Source organism: Taudactylus pleione, unplaced genomic scaffold (genome assembly GCF_031769625.1).
Source record: "Taudactylus pleione unplaced genomic scaffold, aTauple2 ptg000366l, whole genome shotgun sequence".
In the NCBI taxonomy this organism is placed as follows: domain Eukaryota; kingdom Metazoa; phylum Chordata; class Amphibia; order Anura; family Myobatrachidae; genus Taudactylus; species Taudactylus pleione.
The window spans coordinates 3,190,207-3,215,631 of NW_028284767.1; positions in this window are offsets into that span (position 1 = coordinate 3,190,207).

The window sequence follows — 25,425 nt, forward strand, 5'->3', positions numbered from 1 at the left end:
TATTCAGTTAATAAAATTGGGTTAATATCATGCAGCGATGGAACTTGATAGTTGCTTACCGAGTCCAACACTGCTCCTTCATACACTTGCTGGTGTCCTCTCACTACCCACTTGCTCTCTCTGTCCACTTCTCTATGTGTTTACCTGTTTGCTAGAGTACTGATCATTCCTTTAAGGGCCCACAGGAAGCTCTTTTGGAACTCTGTTTGTGGTCATGTGACCTCTGAAATCATCATGGCACCAACTTAAAATTAAATCTGCCTATTTAAGCACCACTCTGACACCAGTAAGGATACAGAACATTAGGGCTTACAGCTTTGTTCCAGTGTTCCCTGTTTGTTTTCTGAGCTCCTGTGCATTGACTCAGCTTGTAATTTGACCAGCTCTCTGTCTGATAGTTTTGTTGCATTCTGATTACCCTGATCTGACCCTGGTTAGTGACCTGACTACTTTTTGTTATTACTCATTTGGTAACACCATCAAGTGTAAGAACCTTGCTTGCTGACTATGCTACAGTCAAGGCCGGCCCTAGCCCAAATTTTTTGGTAAGCGAGTAGGTTTTTTGGCGCCCCCTATGCAGTACACGCGGTAGTGGTCCCCCCTGTGCAGTGCCCCTTGTGCCCCCATTAGTAAGATTATATAGTGCCCCCAGTAGTAGTCCACCCCCATGCAGTGCCCCAGTAGTGGTCCCCCCTTGTAGTGCCCCTAGTAGTAATCCCCCCTCTTGTAGTGCCCCTAGTAGTCCCCCCTTGTAGTAGTCCCCCCATTGTTGTGCCCCCAGTGGAGGTTCCCCCCCATGTAGTGCCCCTGGTAGTAGTCCCCCCAGTAGTAATCCTCCCTTCAAGTGCCCCCAGTATTAGCCCCCCTTCAAGTGCCCCCAGTAGTAATCCTCCCTTCAAGTACCCCCATTACTAATCCCCCCTTCAAGTACCCCTAGTAGTAATCCCCTATTCTAGTGCCCCCAGTAGTAATCCCCCCTTCAAGTACCCCAGTAGTAATCCTCCCTTCTAGTGCCCCCATTAGTAATCCCCCCTTCAAGTGCCCCAGTAGTAATCCTCACTTCAAGTGCCCCCAGTAGTAATCCTCCCTTCAAGTGCCACAGTAGTAATCCTCCCTGCTAGTGCCCAAAGTAGTAATCCCCCTTCAAGTGCCCCCAGTAGTAATCCCCCCTTCAAGTGCCCCCAGTAGTAATCCCCCCTTCAAGTGCCCCAGTAGTAATCCCCCCTTCAAGTGCCCCCAGTAGTAATCACCCCTTGCAGCCCCCCAGTAGAGACACACGTAATTAAAAAAAAAAAAAACACTTACCTGACCCCCCCGCTCCTGCTCCCGCTGCCACTATCAGCTACTCCCGACCATTCTTCAGGGACGCTTTGCATTATGGGAGAGACTTCATGACGTCATGAAGTCTCTCCCATTACCCACTGCGGGAGCCGGAAGATGGCTCCCGCAGTGGGAGCAGCAGCAGCAGCCGATGAGAGTCTGACAGACTCTCATCAGCTGCTGAAACAAACACACAGCTGCCAGCACCGGCGGCTGTGTGTTTGGCACTGTGTAGCGTTGACCGAACTCCGTCTGGTCAGCGCTACACGCGCAGTGCAGCTGTGTCACAGAGACACAGTCTGCACCGCGGTAAGCCTCTGATAAATCTGCATGGTCACGGCAGTGGCACCCTTCACTATGTGGCGCCTTACGCGGCCGCGTACCATGCGTAACCATAGAACCGGCCCTGGCTACAGTCTAACACATTAAACAGTTCAGGAGCCCTGACCTGAGAGTTTGGACTATGTCTAATTAAGGGGGACATGTATCAAACTTTCAAGAGTAATACTGTACATTGAAGTTGCTCATAGCAACCAATTAATTGTCTCTTTTTTTAACAAATCTTTTCATGAAAGGTTTTTGCAGGGAGGTACAAGGAAAAATAGAAGAAGCATAGTCAGGGCTGGATTAAGCCTTTTGGGGTCTCAGGGCATTAGAGACAGGAGGGCCCACTCCCACTCATGCTGGGCATTGTAAGCAGTGGTGACAGTAGATATTGGGGTCTCATGTGGCTCCCACACTTGCAGTACTACTCAGGGGTGCATCCATATATGCCACACAGCGACGTGGAAGACACAATGGGGTGCTGTACATGCACAGAAGGTGCATGCCAGAGGTCATTCCTCCATGGAGAACCACTGTGTCCTAGTTCCCAATGGCTGTTCTGTGAAGTAACAGTGGCAGCTCAGAGGGAGCACTACTCTAACACTGCACAGTGTGGTGGGGTGCTCTGGTCAGGGGGCACCCCCCCCCTTAATCTGAATCTGAACATAGTTGTTTTACAGCAGGATTAAATGAGCAGGAGGTAAACATTGCATACAGTATCAAATCATCTTGAACAACATGTATACAGACTAGGTATTTGAAGACCTCATAGCAAAAGTTTTTAAGGGCCCTTATATACCACCCAATGGTATATAACACATGTAACTTTGACAAGAAAGATGCCCCCCCCCTCAGCTCTGGGTCCCATAGCAGCTGCACCCCTTGCACCTATGGTAGTTACGCCCATGTATACAGAGAAGATTAAAAAAATGCATTAGACATGAAATAAAATAGATGGGAGGATAAACATATGTGGTTGTGCCCTGTTGGGAAAGGGAATAAAGAGAAAGAATAGAGAGGGAGAGAAAGGTGGGGAGTACTGCTGCACCTCATAAATGGAGTTACGGTTTGCAAAGGTGGCTCGGCCTTAAAATTTTCAGTCCACAGGTTTTCCACTGGATTCTTCCAATGTGAAGCATTAATGACATTTAGTGGCATTTAGGATTTGTTTTATGAGATTTGTTGTAGGGTTAGGGACCTGTGGGATGGGTTGAGGAAGGAGAGAATATATGGGGACACTGAGATATGACCGCCAATAATAAGTTCATGGATGCATTTCCAGTAAACTTGGATTTTGGGGCAAGACCATTTAATGAAGCCTCACTGGCCACAAGAACACCAACACTGATCACAAGCTGGAGGAAAGATGGAGGACAGCTGAGTAGAAACCATATACCAGTGATAGTGTAATGAAAGAAGTTCTAATACACACAGAAATGGGACTCTTAGCTAGCTCAGATTTCATTTTTAGCCACTCCTTGGAATCCATATACTCTCCCACATCTCTTTCTCAAACCAATTTGTGAGGCTCCTTTACTGGTTAATTATGTGTAATAAGGAGGTAATATAGAGAGGAGATTAAACCCCTAGAAATTCAATTGCAAAGGCAAATATTGCCAGTACTGGAAAGTCACGAGAACCAAGCCCTGCAAAATCAGGAAAGGAGCAAAGTCTAGCCAAAACAAGGGGAATGAGAATGTTATATCTGTTAGGAAAAAATTCAGGGGCTGTGACCTGTGAGTTTCTTATTCATTGTTTTTGGACTACATCTGATTAAGGAGAGATGTATCAAACCTTCAAGAGAGATCAAGTGGAGAAGTTGCCCATAGCAACCAGTCAGCTTATGTCATTTCATAGACTGTGCTAGATAAATAATAGTTAGAAGCTATTAGGTTGCTATGGGCATTTTCTCCAATTTATCTCTCTTGAAGGTTTGGCAAATCTCCCATAAAGAGAAAATCAAAGATTTCAATTGAGGATCTCAGCTAAACCTACCAAGTCTTTAATAATTTAATTTATAATTAAATAAAATGAATTTAAATTATTAAATAATTGAGTCCAGTACCACTATGTGGGGTTTGTGTTATTGCGTGTTGTATGAATTTAAATGACACACAGTATTTATCCTTATTTTGTAAAATCAGATTTCTTTACAATACACATCACATATTTCAATATTTTAAGCAATGACTTTCAGTATGGTGCAATATTTGTAAGAATGCCAAAGGGTATTCATGCCGTATAAACAGTCATCAGATCTAAGTGTTGGCAGATGTACTAGCTACTCATACTCCTATTCCAAGACAACCATTACATATTACACCAATGTGTCACCAGTACAGTTTTAGATATGCATATAGACTTTCCATTAGCACAGGGAAAAAACATATTTGTCTGCATAACAAGTACAGTATGTGTATGTCTGTCTATATAGTGTCTGAAATATGGGCTAGTGAGCTTTGTATATCAGGGCTGTTTGTGGCATTTGTATACATTGGAAATGTCATATGAAGCAGAAAAATATAGCATCACAGTGAGGAGTATTCCTTTTAGTGCAAATGCTCCTATTTCTCTCCTATGTGTATACACTAAAGCAAGCATGTTGCAAATGGTACACATATCAGATAACATTGCTAGTCCTTGGTGGGGTGCTGTATTTCTCACAGGGAGTTTAGGTTCTACCAAATTCACTAAATCACTCTATGATAAGTCCCATAATAAAATGATAAAGTGTTAGTGTAGGTTCCCATCTGAAAGAGATCACATTACCATGGTACATGGGCATGGACAAATGTAGGATCTGCAAGCAGGAGGGGGGGTTTGTATATGTGTATGGGGAGGTGGAGGAGAAAAAAATGATACACTTACAAGACTCGCATCATATTGGCCCCACCTTCCCCAAACATTTGCAAATAGGAATAGGCGATCAAAAGAAAACTTCAGTAATACTGGTCATAAAACATTGTTTAGTTAGGAACACCAATGGTTTCTGATTATCTAAAGTAAACTAGTTACCAACCAACCTAAGCAAGGAATTTAAACTAGAGATGTGCACAGTTTTGGTTTTGGTTTTCTTAAAAAAAAATTATAAAATAGATAAAATCATTTAACTTGGACCTGTTTTTGCCCCTGTAATATTATTAACATCAATAACATTAATTTCCAGTCATTCGGAGGGAGGTACTTAAATGTAATCCAAAATACATGAGATCCAGGTTATAGATCCGAACTTGGTAAGATTGGGACTCGGTGCTACTCGGAACCCCAAAGTGGTCCCAGCCAGTACTCTGTTCTACTTGGAACCCCAACATTTGGGTGTGTTTGGTTTTTATCAAAACCAAACCACTCATGTCAAATTTAAACACCAAAACCTCCTACACTATGTCATATTCATACACATAGGTTACAATAGGTCCGCTCTATAGGAATAAACACTATCTCTAGCTGCTACATACAAAAGAGGTATCCCAACCTCATATAGGTATGAAGAAAACGGGGGTGGTGCAAGCGCTCTGAGATAAAGAATTCTCATTTTAGGTATTTAAAGTGTTAAATATCCTATATATGAGTATATGTGAGTTGGATTTAGGATAATAATTATAAGTCCTGGTGTAATCCAACTACTTGTCTGTAGGGTGGGTGTTCACTATTAGGGTCTCATGGTGTGATCCACCTAAATGTCTGTAGGAAAATCTAATGTCCTTTACTTGCTTGAGGGTTTGGTCAGCAATAACTTTAGGCAGTTTGTTCTTATGAGGCCGAATATCAGTACTTGTACCAAAAGTCAATGTTGACATATCCTAATTGAACTTCTTCCTTATATCCACTGGTATAATTCAGTCTAACTGACTCACCTCCTCAGACGTCCCCCATGTAAAAAAGGAATTAAAACCGGAGCATCAGGTGCAGGCAAACAGTGGTACTGAATGGTGCAATGGGTAAATGTGCTGACATATCCGATTCCTGCCGTTCCGTCCAATGGTTCATACACATATATTGTGTATTACTGTATATTTTCATTCGGAGGAGTGTATCAACTTTAAATGTATTTGGAATTAGGGTGTGCAGGATTTATTCAAAGTGGATTTATTCAAAGAGTGAGTGACAGGTACTGTAGTCAGCATTTGGGAGAGTTATAAATACAAAAAAATTGAATCTTAAACCAATACTGAATGTGAGTGCAATAGGTTACAATTCAATACATGACATGTATAATAATTTGGCAAGAATGTTTTTCAATCGCTCCTGATCAGCCAGTCTCTCAAAGAACATGTAGAAAAATACAAAGTAGCATATAGAGTATAGTGTAACACTGTTTAGAAAATCTCTTACAATGTTCACTTTTAAGTAGGAAATGCACTTACATGTAGTGAAATGTAAGTGCCCAACAAAGTATTTTTACAATGATCCATCCTAATACGATTGTCTGGTAAGCTTCGTTCTTTAATATATCATCCTCATTAAATATATAAAATGCAAACATTACTAATAGTGTAAATTGCTTTAACTTTTCCAATCCCCTTGTGGTAATATGAACTTACATGCGGCAAGAAGACATTAGCAGAATGTATGCAGCTTTGTGTTCAAAAGTTTCTGTCTTCTCGTATGTTTAAAAATTTGTACAAGGGAGTAAAAACAGAAAGGAAGTACTACTAGTGCATTATCCTCACATTTATTCAAATAATAAAATCCAAAGCATACACTACTAATAATACAGATAAATAGTACTGGTGCCCGAACCAAACTACAGGTGTAATGGCATGGTAATTTTATTTTATCTGCTGCAAATACTTAATACTGATCTCCCTGCAAAAATATAGGTGCAGAGACAGGTTAATTAGATCTACTGCAGTAGTGTTTAAAGTTCAGTAGTACAGCCTAGAACATAAGTTATAATGAAAATGATACGTTATTCACATAATTTACAGCGTAGCATGAAAATGATACTTTTTTTTAACACATTAGGAAACATCAACACAATTTCCAAACAGCATACTGTTAATATAGATGAATGTAGAATAGAATCATCTATTCTTAGTAACAACATATTGACTATAAATTGTAACTGAGCCATTAGATATAAAAGCAATCAAAAATCTTAATCATACTTGGTAACAATATCAGCCAGAGAAATATAAAAACCAAACAGTACCTATAATGATGTAGTGACTGTACATTATATCAAATATGTAGATAATCCTGTCAAAATTTAATACAAAATGTGACATAAATGGTTAGCTATCTAACATAGCACTCTTAACTATTCCTTAATCACATTAAAATGTCTTTGGATGATGAAGTGGTCATGCGATATATGTATGGTAGGGATGAATAGACAAAAATTTTAAATGACACACAATCTACTCATAATAGAACGTCACAAAAACATCTTTGTCTTGAAGTCAGCAATTAAACCTCTTAGCACAAGGTTCCGTAGTAAATATTTTTGTTTCATTTCCAATTTGGCCAGACAAGGCACAATGTCATTCATTCTCCAATTGTTACATGCTAGGCCTATTCCACAAAAAGGCATAATTTGTTGTATATCGCATTGTTTTTTTCCTGAAGTGTAGCTAAACATTATGATTACGTAACATATCTTTTTTTTAATATTGTGGATGTGTTCTGCAAGACCTTCTTTCAAAGTTCAACTAGTCTTTCCACGGTATTGGCTTCCACATTTACATTCCAGCAAATATGTACTGTATTGACTGTGTCAGGTGATAAAGACACATTCATACTACTAGTAGATTGATATTGTGTGACTTTGTGTTTTATTCTCTAACAGTCTCTGCACATTATACATATACAGTACCACATCTAAAAAAATTCTTCAGTTTTTATAGGTTTTAACTAGAGATGTGCGGTTCGGTTCTCCAGAAATCCAAATCCACCCGAATTTCATGAATCCAGGTAAATGCGAGTTGTGGTTCTAATCTCCTGAGGAGATCCGGGTAAATCCAGGTTGCGGTTCTGATCTTTTTGCGATTCGGAATTCGGATTTTAAATCCCAGATTCGGGTTTTGGATTGCATAACTTACCTGATTTTAGCTGTTTTTAATACTTTTTATCCATTTTTTTTTTTAAATCCAGATCCAAAACCAAAACACTTGAGGGTGGTTTTGCAAAACCAAATCCAGATCCAATACCTTGAAGGAGATACAGATCCAAAACCAAAACACGGGGGTCGGCGCACATCCCTAGTTTTAACATATATGGTGCAGACACTACACTCCCGTCAAGCTGATTGTGTATTGGAGAGTAGACAACTTAAACAAACTTTGCTTTGTCCAAAACATGGCCTTTTCATAAAGGTCTCTGTTCAAGATATTCCAATGTTTATTAATATTTTTTCTATCTGTTTATGTTGACTCAAATATATAGTAATAAATGGGATATTTCTGTTTCGTTCTTTCTATCCCTTACTGTTATCACCAATACGAAGGGCCTTTGATCTGTCCATGTTTCTACTCTTCAATAGGCCCTGATGTACTGTTTGTGTCTCATATCCTTTACTGATCAATTGATTTTCAAGTATATTGGCTTGCTCTTCAAATACCCCCACCTCAGTACAATTTGGTCTCAATATTTGGAATTGGCTGTGAGGTATACTCTCAAGTTGATAAATGAGTTGCAGTCTGTGGACTTTACATAGTTTTTAGAACAAAAATATATATTTTTTATACAGATGGTGAGGTTCAAAAAAATTAATCTCTTGAGCACTTATTTGAAACAATACCTGTATATATCTATTGTTGGAATCTAAATATGTCCAAAATTTGTCCAAAGAAATCCGATCACTGTTCCAGGAACAAGGCATCATCTATATACATCATCCAGACAACTGGACTTGCTCCAAACGTGTGACCATTTTAAACTGACATGGCTTCCCAGTGCACCATAAATAAAATTACCATAGCTCGGAGCGAATCTAGTGCCCATCACTCAACGCGTAAGTTGTAAATAAAAATTGTTCTTGAAACAAGCAAGAATAATTTGCAGTATAAAGTTGATTCCTTACAAAATAAATTGGTTGTGCTCTTCCGAATAATTCTCCTGTCTAAGAAAGTACTCAATCCCCTCCAGACCTAATTTGTGATAGATGTTACATAGCACTGTGACATTTGCTGTAACTGAAAAGCATCCTGTTTCCATTTGGATATCTGTCAGTTTGTTTAAGATAGAAATAGTGTTGTTCATATATGAAGGGATTAGAATTAGTGCCTGCCACTATGTGCCATCCAGGGGGTTTCGTTAAGTCCTTATAGTCTCTTGGCAGTATGTATAGAACTAGTATTGTTGTTTTTTTTCTATATGCACAATAACTGGCAGATAAGATGCCCTTTGAAATATATAGATTTAATACAGGGCTCGACAAATCCCAGGGGCCAGGTTGCCATGGCTACCAGATTTTGCTGCCTTTCTACCAGATTGTGCAGTGAGGGAGGAAGCAGATCCTCATCAGCTCCGGTAGAGATTTGTGCCTATAGTATTGCGGTGTTCAAATCATGCACAGTAGTGCATGTGCTGAGTGTCGCCTGTGGTGACTACTGTGCCTGTGTCTGTTCCGGCCTGCGCTGACGACTCCTCTCCATCCTGGCCTGCTCTGATCCCTGCTGTCTGTCCCAGTCTATACTGATCCTCCTGTACATCCCCGGCTGTCTACTGTCTCCTATCTCCTGCTGCATAGAGTTCTCCGGTAGTAGGGTCTATGCGTAGCCAGGGATTGTGGAGCGGCTTCATAGGCATAGTAGTGTGACCATGAGGGGAGGGGAGTTTTGTGGTACTTTCTGGCACCATTGTTTTATGTGAAATGTGGTCCATTATTACTGGAGGGTGGAGCAGGGGAGCTGTGCAGAGCAGTGAGGGGGCCTTCATTTTACTGTATCCATTCAACTGTGAGCATTTTGTGGACTAGTATAGTATATAGAACAGGTGCATAACACACACAGCTGTGCTCCTTACTCCTGTAATTTTTTTTGGGGGGGCTGTGGTCTGGCTCCTACAAATTCATCCTGGCTCCTACATTTTAGAAAAATGTGTCAAGCCCTGATTTAATATCACATTTAATTTCTTCCCAATGTTGGATGAGGGATTCCCTAATTAATTTTTTAAATGTTGAAGCATCCAAATATTGGTATAACACTACAGTGTTCAAGATTACAACCCCCTCCCCCCATTCCGGAGGCAGGCCTTAAGACAATTTTGTCATTATTCTATAGAGATTTTATAGTTTGTCTCTGTTATTTTGTGAGGTTAGTTCTTTAATCTTTTTAATAATGGATTTTCTAAATTCCCCCTTAACAGCCTTTTAAAAGTTTCAGCAATACAACCCTTATAGGTTTGGAAATAGGTGGATTTCTTTTTAAACACTGCAACAGATTCATTAGAGTTTTCATATTTATCTCTTTTCTGGCAACTTTCTGCAAAGTATATTTTAAGTGTAAACTTCATTATAAATTTTTGTAAGTCAAACTTCAAATTTATCTATATGACTAGAAAGGGCCAATTTCTTTTTTTTTAACCATAATTTTTATTCAAGGAAAAGAAGAATACAATGACATTCACAACAAATTGTGAAATATATAAGAACATCAATACAATTGAAGTCATATCCATATCGTATAAGACAACATAAACATTCACCTTACATTTTCATATACATTTTTAAATGAATAAAATAAAATAAACTAGAACAAAACAAAAATAGAGGGGGGGGGGGCAACATATAATAATATCATATTAGAACTCATCCTATGTAAATAGTATCACCGTACCATTTCTAAAATATCATATTTGGACATCAAATCCTAGAGATAGTAGTAATTGAGTAATTAAACCATGGATCCCATATCTTATTAAATTTATCTGACTGATCCCTAAGAGCAAATGTGATTTTCTCCATATTAGCAATAAACCAAATCTTGGAGTGCACTAAATGTAATGCAGGGGCGGATAGTTGTTTCCAAGACTTGGCCAAAGTAAACCTTGCAGCATGTAATATTTGGAGATCTAGTTTATTTGAGGGGGAATTCAGCCCAGATATAGGTAGCCCCAATAGGGCAGTCCATGGGCTTAAAGGAATCGAGATGTGAAGTACAATAATCAATAAGGATTTTATCTCATTCCAGAAATTAGTGATTTTGGGGCACGTCCACCAGATATGTATAAAATCACCCCGCTGACCGCAATTCCGCCAGCACAGTGGGGAAGAGGTTAGAAAAATCCTACACAATCTAGTGGGAACCAAGTACCATCTCGTATAGATTTTATAAGAGTTTTCTTTTATCAGAGTAGAGAAGCAGAGAAGGCATCTTTCTTTTATTTATGATATGGATAAGATCAACTGTTCTCCTTGTATTGTCCCGGGCCTGTCGACCCGGGATGAAACCCACCTGATCAGGGTGGATAAGCCTAGTTGCCAAAATTTTGGAGAACAGCTTAATATCATTATTAAGAAGGGATATAGGCCTATAACTTGAGCATACATTAGGATCCTTCCCTGGTTTGTGTATAACAACTATTCTAGCCTCCAAAGTACGAGGAGATAGAGTCTCACCCTTAAGAAACCCATTAAAAAGTCTGCACAAATGGGGTAATAGAATAGGTTTAAATTTCTTATAGTACAGTAGGGAGAAGCCGTCTGGACCAGGGGCTTTACCAGATTTTTGAGATTTTAACGTCTCTTCCAACTCTTCTAATTAAATATCTGAGCTTAATTGAGCGGCCTTGCAATTACTTAATCTAGGGAGATGACACTTTGCCAGAAAAGAATCGATATCTCTGTTTAAAGAGGGAGAAGGAACAGAATTGTGGTTAGAGTTATACAAATTTTGATAAAAGGATTCAAATCCCTTCACTATCCTCCCAGGGTCATGCGTTAGATCACCCATTCTAGTTTTAATCAACAAAATATTTTTAGATGCCACTTTTACAACATCCCCAGTCAACCGGGGGGTGGCTAGAAAAATGCAGGCACGTCAGTACCACTTTCTGGGCATGCCCTAGTGAGTCTCTGTACATTCATATGCAGCTATAGAGGCCCCAGTCTCCTAGGTGTGAGGCTGATTATGAGACAGCCTAGGCTTGCTTCAGAGGTGTTTTCTATTTTGTACGAAATGCGGCAGTTGTGAGACATTGGAGGTGAGCATCTCTGTGCCTTTTGTATATTTTTGCAACTCTGCAACTTAAACGATTGCAGCCGCCATGGGTATTGAATGCATCTCTCAATCAGGCCCATATCCATATTTTACTTAATACATCAAGTCCTTTATATTTCAGCTTACTGAGCTACAGTTCTTTATATTGCAATAGTCATGTTATGAATGCTCGCCTAATGAAAAGAAAAATTAGATGAAAATAAACTGTAACTGTCCTGTAAGCCAAACCTCAATTTCAGTGGGAAACAATACTTGGGTGAAAAAACAAATGTACTTAATCCCCCCTCCTCCCAATAGGTTCATAAATAGTATATTATGCCTGGCATAAAACTGCTTTAAGCTTGGATTGCTATAATGAGCTTTCGAAACTGTTCAATTATTTTCTGCATGGGTCTATGATTTACTAATGAAATATTGTAATATATCATTGAGCTACATTTTTATATAAATGGAATTCACTGTGCAGGCACTTTAATAATGTAAACTCATTGATTTAGCAGTGACATTTCATCAACAATACATGGTAGCTAAACAAATGAAGTCGATGTGTAAATAGTTCAGTTAATTACAATGCAGGCTGCTAAAGACATTCATCTATTTATTAATTAGAACAAGAATAATTATTATGTGTGAATGAAAGTGTGCTAAGAATAACAAGTCTTTTGAATAAAATCTTTACGTTTCAGAGAGTGGAAACTACATAAAGTGTGTCGGATGGCTATGAAACACTGTACACTGGGAAATGTCAAGGCTTACATATTTAATCAGAAATTGATTATTTAATTATTATTTATTTATTAATTTATTATTATTATTTGTAGTAGCAGTAGTTGTAGTAGTAGAAGTAAACAGTAAAAATAGTAAAACTTGGTGAAAAAAAATGATACAACTAAAAAATGCATAGAAAAATGCATTAAAAAATATTTTGGTAAAACCACCCTCAAGTGTTATGGTTCAGTTTTGGTGTTGTAGTTCTTTAAAAAAAAAATAATTTTTAAAACAGCTATAATAATGTAACTAGGACCTGCTTTTGTTCCTATAGTTTTAATAACATCAATAAAATTAAATCTAGTAATTTCGACCAATTTGGGCACCTGAAATCATGAGGGAGCAGCAGGTAGATGGTAGACTGCGCATGCGCATGCCGGAGCCAGCTCCGGCGTGCACATGCACAAGACCCGGCCAGTGACGGGTGCTCTGTTGCTACAGGTCTCGCACCAAAATGAGGCGGCTGTCGATTGTGATAGACAGCTCGCCCCATTTTGGAGGCGGGCAGAGGGGGTGGCTGGCCAAACGGACACGTTCCCGAAGGAACGTCTGCTGTTTGGGGGTGACCTTAGTAGTGAGCTTCCCGCTCTATTAGAGCCGGAAACGTTTTATGCTCATTACCAGGGGTTTCATGCTAGTTGCCCGGGGTCTCATGCTCTGGGTTTCATGTGATAATGCTGGAATATGTGACCGTACATATTCCTTCAGCAATTCACAAATATATGCATGCTTATGTCTTTCATTATTATTTTCATTGCAATTAAGAGTACATAGAAATGATTCAGAATATATATTAGTTGTAAGTTGCGGAGGACCGACATGTGTCGAATGGCCTCAGGCCTAGAGATGAGGTCTACCCTCTCTCTAAAGTAGGCGGTGTGTGTCTGAAGCAACAGTTATTATTGTCTCTAGCAAGATAGAATCATGGGTTAGTTGAGTATCAACAGACTAGGAGACAGTAGGTCCAAGATCCGTATAAACAAGAAGGGAGCTAATCAGGATAGCCTTGGCCTATAAGCGGTCACCGGTATTTTGAGAACGTAGAAAGGAGATTATAGATTTTGTTATGATTAAAACATATTATCAGTGAAATGTTTAGTGTGCATGAATATTGAATTAATTAATTAATTTTCTCCATTTTAGAATATGTCAGTAGCAGAGAGGAAAAAGTATAAAAGATTGATGAAAAAAGGGGAGGGGTCGGTCAGTCGGGTTGAGCAGGAGAGATCGTAGGTCGAGAGAGTCGCGGGGCGCTGGGCTGTAAGTATAAACATGGGCTGACTGTCACCTTGGGAGTCTAGGCTAGGCATTGCAAATAATCATTTTGTTACTGTTGCTGAACTAATGTTTTTTTATGTTGTAAGTCTGCTTTGACAATAATACATGTAGAATTAATTTGCTTTTTAAGTAAAACATTGTCATTTATTTTAGAGTTGGTATTGGTGTGAATTATTCCATTTCTTCTTATAATAAGTAAGGTTTAAAAATAATATCCAAAACACCTCGCGATATCACATGCTTGTTGCCAGGGGTTTCATGCTTATTGTCAGGTGTTCCATACTCATTGCCAGGGGCTCCATGCTCTTTGCCAGGGGCACCATGCTCGTTTCCAGGGGTTTTATGCTCGTTGCCAGGGGTATAAAATATATATATATATATATATATATATTAGGGATGTGCAGGCTCGGTTCTACTCGGTTCCGTTCGGTTCTTTTTACCGGATCTTATTGGGTTTCAGCTGTCACGAGTTTTGGATAGCCAATAAGATTCGGTAAAAAGAACCGAACGGAACCGAGTAGAACCGAGCCTGCACATCCCTAATATATATATATATATATATTTGGGAGGGTATGTAAATGGGGGCACCGGTGCTACTTTGACTTCTCTGCTAGTCACAGAGCATCCCTGCTAGTTACAGGGCATCCCTTCTAATTCACAACACATCCCTGCTAGTCACAGGGCATCCCTCCTAGTAACAGGGACCCCTCCTAATCACAGACAAACCCTCCTAATTCACAGAGCATCCCTCCTATTCACAGAGCATACCTCCGAGTCGTATAAAGCATCCTCTACTGCCAGCATCCCTCACACTGCATTTATATGTACAGATCACTATCTATCACAGAGCACCAATCATCATCACCATAATGAGCATCTTGCACAGATCATCCCTCCCGTACACAGACAGAGCACAAAAGCAGAGCATTGCTCCCATACCCAGAGACAGAGCATTGTCAGGTTGTGGCCACTGCAAACCCATCGGCTTCTTCCACCGGTGTCTGACAGCTCTGAGGAAGAGGAGAGAGGGAGCCAGTATGAGAGTCCCTGTCAGAGACAGCAGGAAGCGGCTGTACCCCTCCGTCTCCCCAGCACAGTACATCAGGGAACCCCTGAGTGACCTATATGTGCCTCTACATCTCCTCGGCACAGTACAGCAGGGAGCCCCTGTGTGCCTAACAGACACTAGAGGTCCAGTAGGACCTCTAGTTTATGTCTTCTCCTAGGCGGCGGACATTTTTAGAGGGCCGTTTTCAGCAGATTTCATGCGGACGGCTTGTCCGCATGGAATCTGCAGCCCCCAAGCCATCATGCCCCACAAGCCTCCACGCCCCCAAGCCACTGTGGGGTCTGTAGTTATGCCACTGTGTCAAGTGCAGTGAAGTTATCAGGGTAATAATCTAACGTCCACCCTTATCCACCCTTATGGACTCAGAGGAGATATCTTGCTACTTTATATAATAAATTAGCAGGCTGCTATCCACCAGGCGAAGACAACGGTGCCGGGGGCCACCGGGAGTGGGGTTGGCGAAGACACTGCAAGTCCTGAGGCAGCAGTGTGTAATGCAAAAAGGTAAATCCAGGTCACTGCTGTCCAGGTGAAGGCTATAGGAAGCCCTGAGGCAGTGGGAATTGGCCCACCTCAGGTGAATGTCTTGCAGGGCCCCTGCACGAAAGGGCTGCTGGCTGAACCAGGCTTAAGGGGCCTATCCATTAGCAGATAAATTGAACGACATGTTGGTCAATTATCGCTTATCGCTGCCAGATATTAGAAATATCTGGCAGTTTATAAGTGGTAAACGACGAATTAGATTTTGAATTCAAATTCATAGAGACATTAAAAAAAATCCACTCCCTGAATGACGTCATGCAATATCGTTCGTCGTTTGCAAAAATCTGTCATGTACTTGACAGATATCTGTCACCGCAGCCCCAGGAATTTTCAAGGGATAATCTTTTGTCTTTCATCATTAGAGAAAGATCTGTTAATGGATAGGCCCCTTTAGTTTAGCTGAAGACATCAGGAACAGCAAGTCTCCCTAGACCACCAGGGTTCAGGCACAAGGCTCGTGGGCACCAGCAGGCACTAGGCTTGAAGCATCGCAGTCGGGCACTAGGCCAGGGGAGGCATAAGGGGCTATAAGGCTCCATAGCTATGTTGAAGATACTCATTCAGAGGGACAATAGGCCTGAAGGCACCAGGGGGCAGTAGGCCCAACATAATTAGTGACAGCCCCTGTAAGGCCACTTAAAGGAGGCCCAGTTAGAAAGGGCATTGGGTCCTATAGTAGCCTTACTGTGACCCCCAAGTTTAGGCAGCACTAGGCCTTGATGCAGAGGGTGCTAGGCCCTACAGCATTGTTTACTCCTTCATATCTGGTGTTAGGCCAGGGCTAAAAAGGGCACCAGGCCCTATAGTAATGATTACTGTAGAGTCTGATCATTTGGTGGTCCAAAATCATCCACATTGTATTGTGTATATACAGTACCAACTGTGGGGAAGTAAGGGTAGTAGCAGGAAGTACACTACACCTAGGTGGTTTTGCTAGCCTAGCACAGCTGCGTGGGTGGTGTTTATTTTAGTGTATTGAAGTAGAGATGGGTACCATTCGTTCATCAAGGAGACCAGTAGACTTGGTGAGTGTAATACGAGTTGTGTGTGTCATCAGTGTTTTGTACATTGTCCCTTCCCCTTTCCCCCTTCTGGCATTTTCATCTGGGTTGCACCTTTGTACAGTGAGCACGTAGGTATAACCAGTCTAAGGCCAAAAATGTTAATGATGACCATCCACTGATCCCAGTGGAGGCCATACTGTTAAAGCATGTGTGTTTCTTGCAGAGTCTGTGAGCAGGAGTTGCCGGCTTCACTGTCCATGTCTGGCCCGTGTTCCAGGGCAGTCGACCAGAGTATCATTGGCAGCCTGAATGTGAAAGCAAGTGGCTGAGATAAGTGCTCAAGGACACCTGCACCACAACAGGCTTTCTGCACCACCACCCTGCCACCTCTTTACATTTGGCATAGTCAACAGGATTAGGACAACGGACAAGATAGAGGAGACTACATGAAGCAACCCAACACCCCCTGGAGGACAACAGACCCTGGCAGGACATCCAGCAGAACACTTTCACATGATAATGGCAGCCCTGGACCACCTTCCACTGTATGATGGGTATAACGTCCCATTCTCCAGTTGGAGGGAGAGGGTTAGCAGAATTATGAACCTGTCTCAGAGGGTACCCACAACACAGGCTAGAATAGTGTTACAGCCCCTGGAGGTGGATACTCGCTGAAGCCTGGTATGGCAGCTGGAAGAGGAATGTGCTACGCTGGAGAATATCTTCTGCAAAACATCTATAGGGACACCTCCTGGGTGGTATTGTTGAAGAGACGTTTGTTTAACAGGGTGCAAGGCACCAAAAATACTATCCAGTATGCCAACACTCTCAATGAATGGTTGGTCGAACAAAAAAATTAGAGAGCCTCGGAGCTTAGGGAATGTAGACTGAACAGTCTGAGATCAGTTTGCCATGGGATTGAGGGAAGCCTCTATGTGACAGAACATGTGGGACTGGATATGTCAAAATGATGCCCGTATGTTTCTCCAGGTGAAGATCACCATGGCACAAGAGTGCAATAAAGATCAGGTAGTCTGTGTACCGACTTGACAATGGGCTCAGGCTGCCATGGTTGCACCTTGGGAGGACATTAGACCATAGTAGTCTGGTATGAAGATGCTACAGGTCTCCCTGACCCTCATAGAGGAAGAACTCCCAGATGAAACACACCAACAAGCAGGGTGGAAGAGCAAGAGGCAGAGGAACTAACAACAGATGGCGGAGGGATAAGTATACCCAGTATGTCCATAGCAACAAGGATGAGTCATACGCCCACATGGAGGTCTGCGGCTGAAACAATTGGAAGGGCCATAAGAAGTTGGTTGTAGTCTCCTTGTGTCGGAGGTGCCAGCAGAAGAGGAACTTTGCCAATTTGTGTCCCAAAGGAAAGTTGAAGTCAGAGAGAAATGTGAAGACCCCAAGCACAAAATGTCAAAGCGTCTGGGGCAGTGGGACCTGTGCATCATAGAGACCCATACTACGAGACACAGAGGAAATGTATGGGAGGCAGAGATGTACAATGTGCAGGCCCTCCAATGTAGAGCGGCGCAACGATACATTGAGGCATGCCTGACGAAACAGCTCTGGTGTGAGATGTTCCAAACCCCTGGGCTTGGGGTCACGGAGTGTGCGTGAATGAAGGAAGTGAAGAGGATGATCATCAGGGGACGAGATGGTCTGTGTGCTACGGGAGGACCACTTATAGTGGGAGACATGAGACCGACTGGGGCACACCACGAAGATAGGCGGCAGATGGTGGTGAACCCCCGGAAGGAAGAGGGTGCTCAAGAGGAACTCAGCATTGGATGGTGGATGCCATCACCTCTGAAGGATGGAGTGATTACTCCAGAATGGTTAGAGGATGAAGATACACAGCCCCACAGTCCAACCTGGAAGTGAATGCCCTGGACCATGGATGGAGGAACCCACTGTTGTTTTTGTAGGGACTACAAAGGAAAAAGGCAGGGAAAATGTAGTGGGACCAGGTCAGCGGTGGACAGGGAGGCAGCGACAAGAAGCGCCCGATGCCATCCAACGTGGAGAATGGCGGAGGGCCTGAACCTGAAAAGGATTCATGCTCCACCAGTCATAGCAGACCAGATTGAAAATGGCACAATGAGCAAGTAAATCATGGCTCGCCACATCACCAACCCATAATGGCAGTTGCGAGCCAATCTCGGTGAGCTTCCTTCATTTACATGATTTGTAGAAAAATTACGCAAATACATGTAAATTATTCTGTGTTGCAAATACATTATGAAAAGGATCATTTCTGGTAAGAGAAGGTTCAGAGGTAAATATTCCCAGAATGTCCTGATAATGAGAAAGTGAGACCCCAGGTCCAACATTTTTAAGGGCCAATTTAATTAGGGAAGATGTGCTGTTAACATCCCAGCTGCCCATCACATGTGTTTGCCTATGACGGTAAGAGCAACATCATGTTTGGGTGCAAGGTAAAACTAATAATGTTGCTGGCTGTGATGTGTCATTTTGTAACAGCACATTTCAAATAAGCTGCTAATTGAATTGCACCCTTATATGAACACTGGTTTCCTTTTTTAAGCTTTCAATTACAGCAATAACCCAAACTTTCGGTTTGCTGGTAAACTCTCCAATAGGATTCGTGCAGATTAGAAGCTCTGTATTAACTGTCCGAAGTAGTTATTATCTCCTATGAACTGTTACTGCAAATGTATTTATGTTGATAACAATTGGATACATTAGAAATTCATTTGAGTTTGGAATGAAGAAACCAAAGAAAGTATTTTCTACATTAGAATTTCATTTATATTCCTGAAGAGGAACAAGGGAATGTGATAAATGCTGCCTCTGGAATTCAAAAGTTAAAAAGTATAGGTTTCATTCAAGTACTCTACCTTATCTTCACCAGACCTCCAATGCTGGACATCTATTTGCCACTTTCAACTCCCCCTATGCCCCCTCTCCATACCTCCCCTCCTCAGCCTCTGCCCTTGACATTGCCATCCACTTCTCATCTAAAATTGACTCCATACTGTATGTCAGGACATCACATCCCACCAGACCCTCAGCTCCTCACACCCTTTTTTCCCATCCTACCCCTCCTCATCCATCTCACCTACTCAGGCTTCTTTCTCCCCAGTGTCTGGAGTTGAAGTCATGGCCATCATCCGGTCATAACCCCATTTCACCTTACCTCATGACCCTATCCCCTCCCACTCTCTGCTTCCTCTCTCCTGTTGCCTGTTCCCATCTTGCCAATCTCTCAATTTCTCCCTTTCATACAAGCATGTCCTTGTCTCCCCAATTCTTAAAAAAAAAACAACCGTTGATCCTAACACTCTCTCCAACTGCCACACAATCTCTCTCATTTTCCTCCAAACTCTTTGAGCATATTGTCTACAACTGCCTTACTTTCCTCCCACTCCCTCTTTGACCTATTTCAGTCTGACTTTCATCCTCGCCACTCCACTAAAACTGGCCTCACAAAACTGAGCAATGATCTTGCTGCCAAATCCCAGGGCCACTAATCACTTCACATCTTCCTCGACCTCTCTGCTTTTTTTATACTGTAGATCCTCTTCTCCTGCTAATTCTTCACTCCCTCAGTCTGTGCGATGCTGCCCTCTCCTGCCTGTCCTCCTGCCTGTCCTCCTGCCTTTATCCATCTCCTCTTATAACCTCTCCCCTTACAATTTCATTATCTGTTGACAACACCACCATCTTCGCTAGCCTGCAAGTTCGCTGTCTTAGAGTTATACTTGATTCCTCCCTTTCCTTCAATCCACACATTCAGGGGCCTATTCATCATAACTTAAAATTCTCTGGAGGTAATTAGGTTTAGAACTCGCATGGAGTTCTACCTAATCACCGGAGGAATTCATCATTCCTCCTCTCCATAACTACAGTATCTATTCCAAAAAGCTGTCATTTTTGCGATGACAGCTTTTCGGGAAATAGATAGTTTTCCCTGTCTACACTACCTTACCGCAGCTGTAATCTGTGCTGCACATGCGCTGTTACATTCATAAAACCAGCGCATGTGCAGCACTACCTACAGATGCAGTAATTTTGTGTGTCCTTCTGTGCAGGGGTGAGTCAGTGTGACAGTGCCGGGGGGGGGGGAGCGCTCTGCTTCTGGGCCTTGTACTGCTATATATATCTTGTAGCCTACACCAATACATACACTAAATATATACTTATATACACCCTGTACATCTAATATATACACTGTACAGCTAATAAAAATGGGATGTGGGCTAAAAGGCAGCCATGTCTGTTCACCCAAGTGAAGCCACTGTACACCCCCTGCAGGAGGCCACCTACTGAGCATGCGCAGCAAGTTGAACTTCCCTACCTTTAAAAAGGGGCATATTTTGACCAATTGTTAAAAAACTGTAACTTTCTCAATAACCTGAACCACAAACGGCCCTACACTAGAGCAAGAGCTACCTGATAAAGCAAACCTCAGTTCTACCCATCCATTCCAAATTTCAGCTCAGTACGTCCAATAGCTTTTGAGATGTAGCCCCTCAAACACCATGCCCCATCTCAGAAATTCCCTATGGGAGAATTCAATTTATTCGATTCAGCCTTTAGGGCATGACCATGCCCTTATAATAAAGCACTTTTGAATTTTCTGCTGACTTTCCTCCTCTGAATAAATTAGTGATGTCATGATCACGTGCTGCTATCAGACTCCTCTGGCACCGCTTGAACCAGAGGATTAAACTCATTAATGTGAGTGGTGCCAGGCTTTATTACTGTGATAATGTGCCCACACCAACCCCAAAACACCCCCCTGCCCCACTGTATCACAAAAATGTATGTAATTCCCCTCCTGTTCACCTAAAAAATGGGATTCGAACTAAAAGGCGGCCATGATTGTTCACCCAAGTGAAGCCACTGTACACCCCCCTGGAGGAGGCCACCAACTGACATTGCTCAGCAAGTTGAAGCTCCCTATCTCTATAATGGGGCATTTGTGGGCTAATAGTTTAAAAACTATAACTTTCTCCATTACCTGAACCACAAAGGCACCTACACTGGAAAGGGCGACCTAATAAAACAAACCCCAAGTCTAAATTTGCCCTGTACTCTGCCTTATGCCTTCCCAAAAATCCCCCATATTGAACAGCAGAAAAGTGGTCCTAACTGAGAGTGTCAGAAAAAGCTGACAGGTGGAACCTTAAATTACTCCCAAAAGCAAATTTTTTATTTTTTGCCCTGAAATTTGGCATGCAGCACCGAGTGATAGGTTTACCCGCCCATGCCAAATTTCAGCTGGATACCTCCAATAGCTTTTGAGATGTAGCCAGTGGCGTAACTAGGGAGGGTCGGGCAGGGTGCGTGCCCTGGGCGCCGTGGGGCCGGCAACGCGGAGGGGCACTGCCGGCCACGGTCCGGCCCGCCCTAGTTAGCCACCAGTGTAGCGCCGACCGCAGTGAGTGCGGTCAGCACTACACATTTACACAGGACCGGCACTAGGCTTCAAGCGCCGGTCCTGTGCTGCACAGGCTGTGCATAACACATGCATCGCCGCCAGCGCTGGCGGCGATGCGTGGGTTAAACAGCTGCCAATGAGAGTCAGATAGACTCTCATTGACTGCTGCAGCACCCACTGTAAGAGCCGGGCTTCCGTCCGGCTCCTGCAGTGGGTAATGGGACAGACATCATGACATCATGATGTCTCTCCCATAATGCTGAGCGCGCCGGCCCGGGAGGACTGGCGGGCGGTGGCGGTAGCGGTGTCGCAGACCGGAGCAGCAGCAGCGTGGATTCAGGTAAGTATATTTTTATATATATATATTTTTTTTTAAACCTTTCTGCACTACTGGGGGCACAATGGGGGTGGCTACTACTGGGGGGACCTCTACTGGGGGTGGGGGGCACAACGGGGGAGGGGTGGCTACTACTGGGGGCACCATTATTGGGAGGACCTCTACTGGGGGGGCTACTACTGGGGGCACTTAATCGGGAGGGGGAACCTCTACTGGGGACTACTACTTGGGGGGGTAACTACCACTGGGGGCATTATAAACGGGGCCTACTACAAGAGGCACTGCACTGGGGGGACCACTACTGGGGGCAATAATAGGAAGGGCCACTACAGGGGGCACTGGATAGGGGGGATCACTACTGGGTGCCTGCATAAGGGGGACCACTACTGGGAAAACTGCATGGGGGGGACTACTGCTGGGGGCACTATATAAAGGGCACTGCATGGGGGGACTACTACTGGGGGCACTATATAAAGGGCACTGCATAAGGGGATACCGCTACTGGGTGCACTGCATTGTGGGGACTGCTACTGGGGGTACTGCATAAGAGGGAACACTACGTGGTGCACTGCATTTGGGGGGCCACTACTGGGGGTACTGAGTAAGGGGAACTAATTGGGGGCTGTATAAGGGGGACCACTACTGGGGATACTGTATAAGGGGCACTACTATGGGCCTGCATAAGAGGGACCACAACTGCATACTAGGGGTACTGTATAAGGGGTACTACTGGGGTTAAGGTCCATATGGATAGGAATGTTCAGCGTGAAAATAAAGGGGTGTGTCATGTTGACACGCCCCATTTTTAAGTGACCACGCACATTTTTTTGCCGCGCGCGCACATCGGGGTGGGGGCGCTCCCTTTTCAAATTTGTCCTGGGCTCCAAATACCCTAGTTATGACACTGGATGTAGCCCAATAACATCATGCTCCCCCCTCAGGAATTCTCTATGGGAGAATTAGTTTTTTTTTTTAAATTCAGCCTTAATATACGACTGTGCCCTTATAATATACTGTATATATAAATACAGTACAGTAAATCCAAAGTATGGTTAAATAAGTAAAAATCAGGGCACTCGCCACTTAAAAAGAAAATAGTGAACATAGTGAATCCTAGCAAGATCCTAGTCAGGCTCTGGTTTTCCCGCCTGACTCAGAGTCCAAAATGAGGCAAAATGTCATCAATTGCATATAAGTCCCTCCCTGTAGTGATCGGTGCCATTTACTGCTGAGTCTTTGTGCAAGGTGGGTGGGCTGGCGGGCTGTGTGTGCTGTTCTCTGCTGTCCTAACAGGAGTGTGCTGTCCATCCTGTGTGCTCTCCATCCAGGGGTGTGCTGTCCATCCAGTGTGCAGTCCATCCAGGGGTGTGCTGTCCATCCAGTGTGCTGTCCATCTAGGTGTGTGCTGTCCTTCCAGGGGTGTTCTGTATATCCAGTGTGCAGTCCATCCAGGGGTGTGCTGTGCTGTCTGCCCAGCAGTGTGCTGTCCATCCAGTGTGCTGTCCATCCAGTGTTCTGTCCATCCAGGGGAATGCTGTCCACCCAGGGGTGTGCTGTCCATACAGTGTGCTGCCCATCGAGGGGTGTGCTGTCCATCCAGTGTGCAGTCCATACAAGAGTGTGCTGTGCTGTCCATCCAGGAGTATGCTGTCCATCCAGTGTGCTGTCCATCCAGGGCTGTGCTATCCATCCAGGGGAGTGCAGTCCATCCAGGAGTGTGCTGTCCATCCAGGGGCTGTAATAACAAAGGGCTCGATTCAGACCCACTCGCTAGATGCGTACGCTCGTTCTCACAGTATGCAAATTTGGCACAGCAAGGCAGGCGAATGCATAAGCACGTCCACTATATCTTGGCGTGCGATCGCTTTGTGTATGCAGATGCTCACCAGCCTGTCCTTAAGTCGGCCACTTGCACACGTCATCTCCAGGAAGTGTATGCAATCATCGGTACATCGAGTACCATCGGGAGCATTCGCAGCGCTTAAGGTTGATTATACCCTACCGCAAGCACTGCGAACACTTCAGTGTAAAAACCAGCCGGGTGACGTTTATTATGACGCTGCCTGTTAATTATGCACGCCTCTGAAATGGCTTTAAGATGCTCAGACACACCTGCGTTCGCATCTCCACTCCCCCATTTCTAGTGGCCTGCCCCTGTTACCACCCACAAATGGCTTGACCTGTAGCTCATTCAGCTGGGCTGTCTATGCTGGGCAAGCAAACGTTTCCTGATCTTTCGCAGTGGTTCGCAGACACGCACTGCGATGCATGCGCATGCGCACAATGCGAACCATCAGCAGCTACGAGCGAACACTTCTTAGCGTCCTGGTCTGAATCGGGCCCAAAGTCAAAAAAAGTAAAAAAAATAATAAGTTTAAAAAAAAGTTTAAAATTAGATTTTTTTTTTGTGCTGTAACCAGTGTATCCAGATAAGCACTGTGACGCTGCAGGCTGTACCCCCCTCAGTGTATAGGTATAAGCACTATGATACTGTAGGCCATACCCCAGTGTATCCATATAAGCACTGTGATGCTGCAGGCCGTACCACAGTGTATCCATATAAGCACTGTGATGCTGAAAGTTGTACCCCATTGCATCCATATAAGCACTGTGAAGCTGCGGGATGTACCCCAGTGTATGCTTCCATACCCCAGTCTATCCGTATAAGCACTATGATACTGCAGGCCATACCCCAGTGTATCCATATAAGCACTGTGACGCTGCAGGCTGTACCACAGTGTATCCGTATAAGCACTGTGATGTGGAAAGCTGTACCCCATTGCACCCATATAAGCACTGTGAAGCGGCGGGATGTACCCCAGTGTATGCTTCCATACCCCAGTCTATCCGTATAAGCACTGTGATGCTGCAGGCAATACCCCGGTGTATCCATATAAGCACTGTAACGCTGCAGGCTGTACCCCAGTATATGCTTCTGTACCCCAGTGTATTCATATAAGTATTGTCACCCTGCAGGCCATCCTCCAGTGCATGCTTCCATACCCCAGTGTATCCGTATAAGCACTGTAATGCTGCAGGCCGCACTCCAGTGTATCCTTCCGTACCCCAGTATATCCATATAAGCACTGTGATGCTGCAGGCCGTACCCCAGTGTATTCTTCCTTACCACAGTGTATCCGCATTAGCTCTCTGATGCTGCAGTCCGTACCCCAGTGTATCCGTATAAGCACTGTGACGCT